This window comes from Humulus lupulus, chromosome 3, assembly GCF_963169125.1.
Source record: "Humulus lupulus chromosome 3, drHumLupu1.1, whole genome shotgun sequence".
Lineage (NCBI taxonomy): Eukaryota > Viridiplantae > Streptophyta > Magnoliopsida > Rosales > Cannabaceae > Humulus > Humulus lupulus.
The window spans coordinates 275727928-275738142 of record NC_084795.1 but is presented as its reverse complement, the minus strand read 5'-3'; the positions used below and the strand labels follow the sequence as shown (position 1 = coordinate 275738142).

Genomic DNA, 10215 nt, shown 5'->3' with positions numbered 1-10215 from the left:
ATTAGGCAGTGTAAAGTCGATTCAGCACCTTGAGAACACTGAGGACAACGGCTCTAAATAAGAACTCTTTTACTTACTAATTGAAGATTAGTAGGCAAACAATTAGGCATAGACCTCCGCAAAAAAATCTTATCATTCAGAGGAGTTGAGATTGATGAAATGAGCTGTGTTTAATTCACAAGCTCTTTGTGATATTTATAGATAAGCAAAACAATACATCAATCATAACAGAATTCTGTTATAGCAAAAAAGAGAGCTATGAAAGAGTAACAACTCTTCCTAACCGCACAGCTCTCTAACTGAAAAATGACAGCCTGTACTAACTAACAACCTTCACTAATACCCCCCCCCCCCTCAAGCTATACTTGGAATGTTCCAAGTAAAGCTTGTTACAAAGAAATTGAAATCGAGGAGAAGACAAAGGCTTAGTAAACAAGTCTGCTGTTTGATCCGCTGTAGTGAACATCAAGCTCAATGTGCTTAGTTCTTGTATGGAAAACAGGATTCAAGGCAAGAGCTTGAGCACTCTGATTATCACACCATAAGACAGGAGGTGTTTTGTGAAGAGTAATGCCCAGTTCAGTCAAGAGAGAACTAATCCATACAAGCTCAGTAGCTGCAGAAGCAAGAGCTCTATACTCAGATTCTGTTGATGATCGAGCTACTGCTCTTTGCTTTCTAGAGCTCCAATTTACCAAATTTCCACCAAGAAAGATACAGAAACCACTTGTGGATTTCCTGTCATCGAGACTAGATGCCCAATCTGCATCAGAATATCCCTCAAGATTGAGCAAAGTAGATGGTTTAAAATGCAGACCAAGATGGGGAGTCCCTTTAATGTACCTCAGAACCCTTTTACATGCATTCCAATGATTTACTGTAGGTGACTTTAGATATTGACTTAATTTGTTGACTGAATAAGCAATATCAGGCCTTGTCAATGTGAGATATCGTAGAGCTCCTATGGTGCTCCTATACATTTCTGGTTTGTCTAGAACAGGACTATCATCGTGAGATAACTTGTTGGCCAATATCATTGGAGTATTGCATTCTTTAGCATCTTCAAAATTGGTTCTGTTCAAAAGATCTGTAGCATATTTGGACTGTGTCAAATAGATCCCTGATTTGTTTCTGTAAGCTTCAAATCCCAGGAAGTAACTAACAGAACCAAGAGATTTGAGAGCAAACTTTGTATGTAGGTCTGTAATCAACTTAGTTATTGTTAATGTTAAGTTTTAGTTCTTGCTGTTTATTGTAAAAAATTATGCATTTTGTCTTGTCTAGGTTTCGATCTGTTTTATCTCAATATTATAAAGGGTTAACACTGTTTTGATAGGTTAGTTGTTAGTTAAAATAATAATGATCTTTTCCAGCTGGCAGTCCACGTGACAAGCTGTTGTCACTTGATTCTGTCCTTTCTATATATAGATCATTGTGCTAGACAGAGCGACTAACTCTTTGAGAAAAAACCCTAGATATTGTAGATCTTGTTTCTTGGACTTTTCTTTGTGGTGAAGAGATAAGTGTGGAGAAGAAGCTGGTGATCTACTTGGGCTTTTGAAGAGGATCCTCTTTGAAGGGAGTTCCGGAGCAGCTAAAGCTTGGTACAGACATTCACTGAAGGGAGTTCAGTTGATTCTTTGAAGGGAGTTCGAAGAAAGTTCTCTGTCAAGTTTTTGCTGTAGATCTTAATTGGTTACTAATTGGTGTACATAGATTGATTTGATTATGCTTTCAATCTATATTCTGTATTTCTGATTGTAAGTTGTTTTTGTAAACTTTGTATTGAAGATTTCAGTTCTATAATAAATCTTCTTGAAAGATTACAAGTGTTTCATGTTCGTTCAATAATTGAGTTCATTGAATATAATGTTCTTTGATTACTGTAAGTAATTTGAAATAATCATTAGAGTAGCAAACCCACTTTCAGTTATTGCATTCGAATCAACACCTGTTATCAAGAGATCATCCACATAGACAAGGACAAGCAACAGTGAACCCTACTGATTTTTGTAGAACAAAGAAGTATCAGAAACTGAAACTGTAAATCCCCAAGTGATTAATGTGCTTTTTAAGGTGTCAAACTAAGCGCTTGGTGCTTGTTTTAGACCATAAAGAGATTTATTTAACTGACACACATAGTCTGGTTTGGAGGGATCTTCATATCCCTGTGGTTGCTGCATATACACCTTCTCTTTTAATTGACCATTCAAAAAGGCATTATTTACATCTATTTGTTGAATGTCCCAATAATAGGTTACAGATAAGGAGAAAACTATCCTTATAGTAGAAGCTTTTATGACTGGACTAAAAGTATTTTGAAAATCCAAACCTGGAGCCTGTTGAAAACCTCTTACCACCAGCCTAGCTTTGAATTTATCAAGGGATCCATCTTTGTTGTATTTGGTTATGAAGATCCATTTATTTGTGAGGATGTTCATATCAGGAGTACGGGGAACCAAGACATATGTTTTCTTCCTTATTAGTGCCATATTCTCATGATCCATGGCCTTTTTCCACTGAGGCAAACTAAGAGCCTGTTTGACAGTTCGAGGTTCCTCATACACCTGTTGTTGAGATGCTGTAACAAGGAAAACTTTGGGTTGGATGACCCTGAGGTAAAGGTGGAGGAGAAGGAGAGATATGTGGAGTAGGAATGACTACTTCTTCTATAGTTAAAGAAGCAGCATTTGGAACAGGTGGCTCAGGAGCAATGCTTGCTGTGGAAGATGACTCATTTGATTGTTCACCAGTATGATGAGAAGAAGATGAGACAGATGGAGTAGTGTGTTGAGCATCTGAAGTGAGACTTATGGAACCAAACTGAATTGGAGGAAAGTTATCAGATGTAGACACAGTAGGAATAACAAATGCTGGTGCAAGCAAATTGTTGTAATATGCCTTATTTAGTGGAGTAGAAAATAGAGTAGAATAGGGAAACTCTTTTTCATTAAAATTGACACTTCTTGCAATGTAGATTCGACCTGAGGAGTGTAAACATCTATAGCCTTTATGGAAAGGACTATAGCCAAGGAAGACACATTTTGATGTCTTGAATTGAAACTTATGTTGATTGTAAGGTCTGAGGAATGGAAAACAGGCACATCCAAAGGTTTTCAGAAAATTATAGTCTGGTATGGTACCATAGAGACACTGGAAAGGAGATTTGTAGTCATTTACAACTGTTGGTAACCTGTTTATGAGATAGACAGCAGACACACATGCATCCCACCAGAAAGTTAATGGCATTTTGGCTTGAGCTAACAATTTTAAACCCATTTCAGTAACATGCCTATGTTTTCTCTCTACTCTACCTTGTTGTTGGTGAGTATGAGGACAAGGATGCCTAAACAAGATGCCTAATTTTTGTAAAAGTGGTTGTAACTTTCTGTACTCCCCACCCCAATCAGTTTGTAGGCCCTTTATAGTGGTATCAAACTGTTTTTCTACAAAGGTTCTGAAGGTTAAAAAAATGGGAAAGGCATCAGTTTTGTTCTTCATTGGATAAATCCAGCTATATTTGGTAAAATCATCTACAAACAGTATATAAAACTTGTATCCTTTAGCAGTGACATTTGGGGAAGGACCCCAAACATCTGAATGAATAAGTTGTAATGGCTGAGTAGTTTTTAGAGAAGAACTACTGAAATGCATTAAATGATTTTTCCCAAATTAACTGGCATCACAGAATGTTAAATCAGATTTAGAAAACTTTTTATTTATTGATTTGAGAACCTTTGTAAGGATTACAGAGGAAGGATGGCCAAGTCTATTGTGCCAAAGTGTAGCAATACATTTTGAATTGTTACATGAAACAGAAGATGAATGAGAAGAATTACAATCTGTTTTATTTGAGGCATTGGAAGTACTTAAATGCACAGTAGGTGGATGCAGTGAGGAAATGACTCGAGAAGAGGCAATGGATGAATGACTGGATGATGGAAAAGATAGCTTGTATAGACCTTGATTAAGAATGCCTTGCAGAAGGACCTGTCTCGTGATCTTATCAATGAAAAAACATAGATTAGTATCAAATTCAATGACAACATTGTTGTCTGCACAGAATTGAGAAATGCTAATAAGGTTTTTATGAATAGCAGGGACATGTAAGACACTTTTTAGAACCAAGATTTTAGAACAAGGAAGAAAGCTATTTCCAATGGCAGAGATGAAAAGTGAAGCACCATTACCTACAGTCAATTTTCCTTTCCCTTTGTAGTCGATTTTATCAGTGAGCACAGCAGCATTAACAGTGACATGGTGGGAGGCACCACTATTCAGGTACCATTGTGGATCGTTCACTGTTGAAGCAGTAGCCAACATAGCCTGTGGTTCCTCAGGAGGTGACTCAGGTGGATTCGAACTACCTTCTCCTTGGTAGCTTAGATCAAATCGATGATAACATTTTAAAGCTGTGTGTCCAGCTTGACCACAGACTTGGCAAACAGGACGATTTCCTCCACGAGTGTTGAAGTTTCGACCTCCACGTCCTCTAGCAGAGCCACGACCACGACTGTTATTGTTGGAATTGTATGGTGGTGGAGGTCCTTTTTTGTTTGCAACAGCATAGTTTGCAGTTGGATTTTGCAGATCTAAAGCAGCAATGGATGACATTTGTTCGATCCTTAGTTCTTGAGTTTGGAGCAAGAACTGAACATCTTGTAATGTGATTGTTTCTTTGGAGGTTAGAGTGACAATGGCTGAATCATACTCGCTGCCTAGTCCTCCAAGAATGTATAAGATCAGCTCATCATCTGTGATTGGATGGCCAGCAGCCATCAAAGCATCACCGAGACACCTCATTTTGAGGATGTATTCATCAATAGGTGTAGATCCTTTCTTTGTTGATTGAAGCAGGCCTCGAAGTTGCAGAATTCGTGCTCTAGAAGTGTTTGAGAAAAGTTGTAGAAGAACGTGCCAGAGTTCTGCAGAAGACTCACACCGTGCAACATGGCCAAGCATGCCTTCAGAGATCGAATTGAACAACCAACTCAATATAAACTGATCTAGACGCAACCAATCAGCTAATTCTGGATTTGGAAGGAATCTTGATTCATCAGATGGATCGATTATGGTGGCAGGAGGTCGTGGACGAGTGCCAGTAAGAAATCCTTCTAGCTGATGTGCACGGACAGTAGACAGAACCTGTGATCGCCAGTAGAAGAAGTTGTTTCGATCGAGACGGAGATTGAGAGGCATGATGTGATTTGGAATCACTTGCACAGCAGGAACATGAAGAGCATTGGTGGTAGCGGAAAAGGAGGAGCCCTCAGGCCTAAGACCAGCAGCAGAGGAAGACGCCATGAGAGACTGCTTCAAGAACTCGATGCAAGCAAAGAAAGGAAAAAAAATGAACCAAAAAGCACTGATACCAAGTTGAGATTGATGAAATGAGCTGTGTTTAATTCACAAGCTCTTTGTGATATTTATAGATAAGCAAAACAATACATCAATCATAACACTACAAGAAATCTGATCTTTACCTACCAATATTTTACCTACCAATATATATTGGTAGGGAAAGTAGGGTTTTGCCTACCAATATTTATTGGTAGATAATATTAGTAGGTAAATGCTAGTCCATTATATTATATTTCGGAACATAGCTTTACCTACCAATAATATTAGTAGGTAATGATCTTTACTTACATATATTATGGAGGGAAATTTTTTAACCATTCCCGCTCAATTTTCTCCCTATTTTTTATTTTCATTATATTATTTTATTATTATAAATGCTTATTTGGAAGCTTATGTGGAGTAAATAATATGATGTGTACACAATATATAACATGTGGCATGCCACGTGTATACATAGTTGGAATAAATATAAATAACATATATTTGAGTATTTATTTCAGCCACACAAGATGATTTTAATTTAAATAAAAAAGAAATTGTGTAATCTGAAACATAAAGCTTCTCTTTTCCTCTATCTTCCCTGAAGCCCTCTTTCTCTCTCTCTGACTACTGTGTTGCCTCTGCCAGGCCCGAACGGCCATCGTCCCATCGCCGGAGCCGTACACGCACCAGCCCAATCGAACCGTCGGCCCTCGAAACGTTGACCCCCACGAGATCACCACCATACGCGCTGCCTAGGGCTATCAACCAATGGTCCGAAGCCGTCCGCCTCTTGCACTTTCTGGTGAGATTCCGACTAGCCCGAGCCTCTAGTTTGAAGAAGGGCACGGGGAAGAGGTGTAGGTCTGGGCTCGTGGTCTTCTTCGTCTCAGATGCGGGCTCAATGGCGGGGATGGGGATCTACGTACGTTGTGGGGACTTTGGGGAACAGCTGGGTTTGATCTCTCTCTCCCACTTACACTCACGGTAACTCACCTCTCTCCCATGGTATCTCTCTGTGTTGTTATATGTATATATGATATATATATATATATGTATATATTGCTGCTGAAAGTAATATAGTTGATAGCATAAAAATTAGAGTTGTTGCTATTTTTTTTATTATGCATTCAAGTTGTTTGATAAAATGCCAAAAGAATATGCTTTTGTTGAATGTCAACACTATATATTATTTGGTGAACAACTTAGAGAATCCTTCTGCCTCCATAATAGGGGAATTGTCGTGGTGGTACTCGATGCCCTGACAAGGTTTTCATCTTGGTACCCTTTGGCTCTTCTCTTTGAATTATTGAACATTGTTTCTGGATGTTTGTAATACCTTCTTTAGCGTGTTTTGAGCTGCAAATCCCAAATTTTGTTTTTTGTTGGATTTCTTAATAAAAAGCAGAGTGGAAAATATGAATATCCCACATCCCTGTTTACTTTATTGCAAATTTTCATTCAATATCTTGTTTTCATGTCTTTTGTTTTTGTGCTACTTTATATGGGCACTACGTTGGGGGATAAGTTTTGGTTAGCAAAATTAATTTTTTATTCATGTGTGGCTGTTGCTTATTGAGTATGTTATGTTTCAGACAACAATGGGTTCGAGAAGAAGATTTGGCGAAGGACTTAAAGCTGCACTCAAAGCAGCTTCGAAGAACTTTGCGGTTTTTCGAAGAAGAAAAATTGGTTACCCGAGATCATAGAAGAGAGGTTAGTTATGCATATGCTTATTGGTTATTTTCGATGATTTGGCACACGACCTTTGCATTAGCCTCTACAAATAATACTACTTCGAATATGATTTTAATGTGAAGGTTGTAGGGAAGCAGAATGCTTGGAGTTTTTTTTATTATGCATTCAAGTTGTTTGATAAAATGCCAAAAGAATATGCTTTTGTTGAATGTCTACACTATATATTATTTGGTGAACAACTTAGAGAATCCTTCTGCCTCCATAATAGGGGAATTGCCGTGGTGGTACTCGATGCCCTGACAAGGTTTTCATCTTGGTACCCTTTGGCTCTTCTCTTTGAATTATTGAACATTGTTTCTGGATGTTTGTAATACCTTCTTTAGCGTGTTTTGAGTTGCAAATCCCAAATTTTGTTTTTTGTTGGATTTCTTAATAAAAAGCAGAGTGGAAAATATGAATATCCCACATCCCTGTTTACTTTATTGCAAATTTTCATTCAATATCTTGTTTTCATGTCTTTTGTTTTTGTGCTACTTTATATGGGCACTACGTTGGGGGATAAGTTTTGGTTAGCAAAATTATTTTTTTATTCACGTGTGGCTGTTGCTTATTGAGTATGTTATGTTTCAGGCGACAATGGGTTTGAGAAGAAGATTTGGCGAAGGACTTAAAGCTGCACTCAAAGCAGCTTCGAAGAACTTTGCGGTTTTTCGAAGAAGAAAAATGTGTTACCCGAGATCATAGAAGAGAGGTTAGTTATGCATATGCTTATTGGTTATTTTCGATGATTTGGCACACGACCTTTGCATTAGCCTCTACAAATAATACTACTTCGAATATGATTTTAATGTGAAGGTTGTAGGGAAGCAGAATGCTTGGAGTTTTAATGACTAGATAGGTTATTAAGTTTACATATATTAACATCAGATATCTACATAAGACTAGGTACCTATTTGTTCTAAATTCTATGTGGTTGAGTTCTTACTTCTTAGTTTTGATTGGCAGTTTAGTTTTTCAGGATCAATCATGTTGAATAGATTATTAGTTTGTTCAAGTTTATTTGTAGCAGGGCCTCATACTCAGTTATTGAGAAAATGATAATCTTAATTACGTTGTTAACAAACTTGTATAAGTGGTTTTCTTACTCTCTGTGTATCCATCAATAAGAAATGTATAATTAATAAGTTCTGAAATTTAAGAAATTAAGATTTTACCCAAGAGAGTTAGCTCAAATGGTCAAGCATGCAGTTTGCTCCCACAAGGTCTGAGGCTCGAGTCCCTCCCGGGCAACTACATAAACATTGGTATAATTTTCTGGTCTCCAAATATTATAGGGTTAGGTGGGGATCCTAGTTTTGGGAAAAAAAAGATCAAGAATGTAAAGTTACTTTTAGGCATACCAGTTATGTACAATTTAGAAATGATTTTGGTAACGGAGATTATTACAATGCAAAGTTGATTCTTTCTTTGTTGATATAAAAAAGACTTTTTCCATGATAAAAGAATGGGCTAAACATCATAAACCTTTTATCACTCTGAGATAAAATAATGGATTTTGTAAATATTGATTAGATCAAGCTGGTTGTAGGATTGTTTTTCTTTATGTGGATCCCATTGTCTCCTTGCTCATCTGGATCAAGGAAAAAGATGCAATAATAGACGTGAAGCTTAGGAGATAGTTGGTTTTGTATTTTGAAAACAATATTTTTAAATACTCGTTTGAAATATTATGATTTGAAAGTGCTGTTTAAAAAGTAAAATTATGTGTTTTTAAATTTTGACTGGTTAGATAAAATAGAGTAAATGATTTAGTTATGTTTATTTTTTATTTTTATTACCAAATTATTTGTATTATTAATCATCGATAAAATACAAGGGTGAAAAAGTTCACCCAGCACCAAACAACAAAAACAAAATTATATTATCTACAGATTGATGCCCATGTTGGTAGTGTAAATGATCTTGCATTCTGTAAACCATCCATGCAACTATGTGCTATAACCTGTGGTGATGACAAGACCATTAAGGTTGGTTAGAAAAGAAAGAAAAAAACAGATTATTTCGTTGGCTGTGGTAAAATTTGCTTTATTTAAAGGTTTTATGGATCCTATATATAGGTGTGGAATGTGGCTACTGGTGCAAAGCTGTATACCTTTGAAGGCCATGCTGCTCCTGTTCATTCAGTGTGTCCTCATAACAAGGGGAGTGTTCATGTAAGGAGGACTTAATTAGATTGTTGTTTTTGGGTTTGATTTTCCCCATGTGTCTTGCTCAGTTGGCTCATTTACTATCAGTTTATTTAAAGAACTGCTCTTGACTTTTATTCCTCAGTTTGTCTTTTCAACATCGGTAGATGGGAAAATAAAAGCATGGTTATATGACCAGGAGCGATCTAGAGTTGATTATGATGCTCCTGGTCGATCATGCACAACGATGGCTTATAGTACAGATGGAAAGAGGTTGATCTATTAAAATGTTAGTTCATTTAAATGGTTTTAAAAATTGGTAATTCGATGTTTACTTGCATAAACATTTTTTGTAGACTTTTCTCATGCGGGACAAGCAGATATGGGGAATCTTATGTTGTTGAATGGAATGAAGTTGAAGGTATTGTAAAGAGAACCTACCAAGGGTTTTGTTAAACCTTCTTCAGGTATTATTCAGTTTGACACAACCAAGAACCGGTTCTTGGCTGTTGGAGATGACTTTGCTATCAAAGTGTGGGATATGGATAGTGTCAACTTGTTGACTATGCTGAGGGATACTTACCAGTAAGTTTTTCTTTTCATGAAATTTGTATATTTGAAACTTTTCTTAGCTGGTATTATTATTGATATATTTATTGTATCAACTCTTCTGTTATTAAGGCGAGTCCACGTATCCGCTTCAACAAGGAGGGATCACTATTAGCAGTTTCTGCAAAGGAAAATATAAAGATCTTAGCAACAGTAGATGGTCTTCACTTGATGCGAACATATGAAAGTCATTCTCTACTGGCCTCGAGAGTTGCATCTGAAACTACGATGCAAATTTAAGAGTCGCCATCTATTTCAGTTCGGGAGTCACAAGATGATTCTTAGTTTATTTACATTAATTTACTAAGGAATGAACTTTATGAAGTTTTTTTTATTTTGGTAGGGGTAACCTTAAAATGATAACTTTATGACTTATTTTAGT

At 36.8% G+C, this 10215-nt stretch overlaps 1 long non-coding RNA gene and 1 pseudogene across 1 annotated transcript; both read left to right on the top strand.

The window, feature by feature from the left end:
* Positions 1 to 5905: 5905 nt before the first annotated feature.
* On the top strand, positions 5906 to 7320 carry LOC133824370 (uncharacterized). The gene is made up of 3 exons (XR_009888515.1): positions 5906 to 6327; positions 6936 to 7056; positions 7161 to 7320. It is a non-coding gene; the product is annotated as an uncharacterized LOC133824370 (long non-coding RNA).
* A 354-nt stretch (positions 7321 to 7674) lies between these two features.
* Positions 7675 to 9813, top strand: LOC133825734 (protein TOPLESS-like; annotated as a pseudogene).
* Positions 9814 to 10215: the final 402 nt, after the last annotated feature.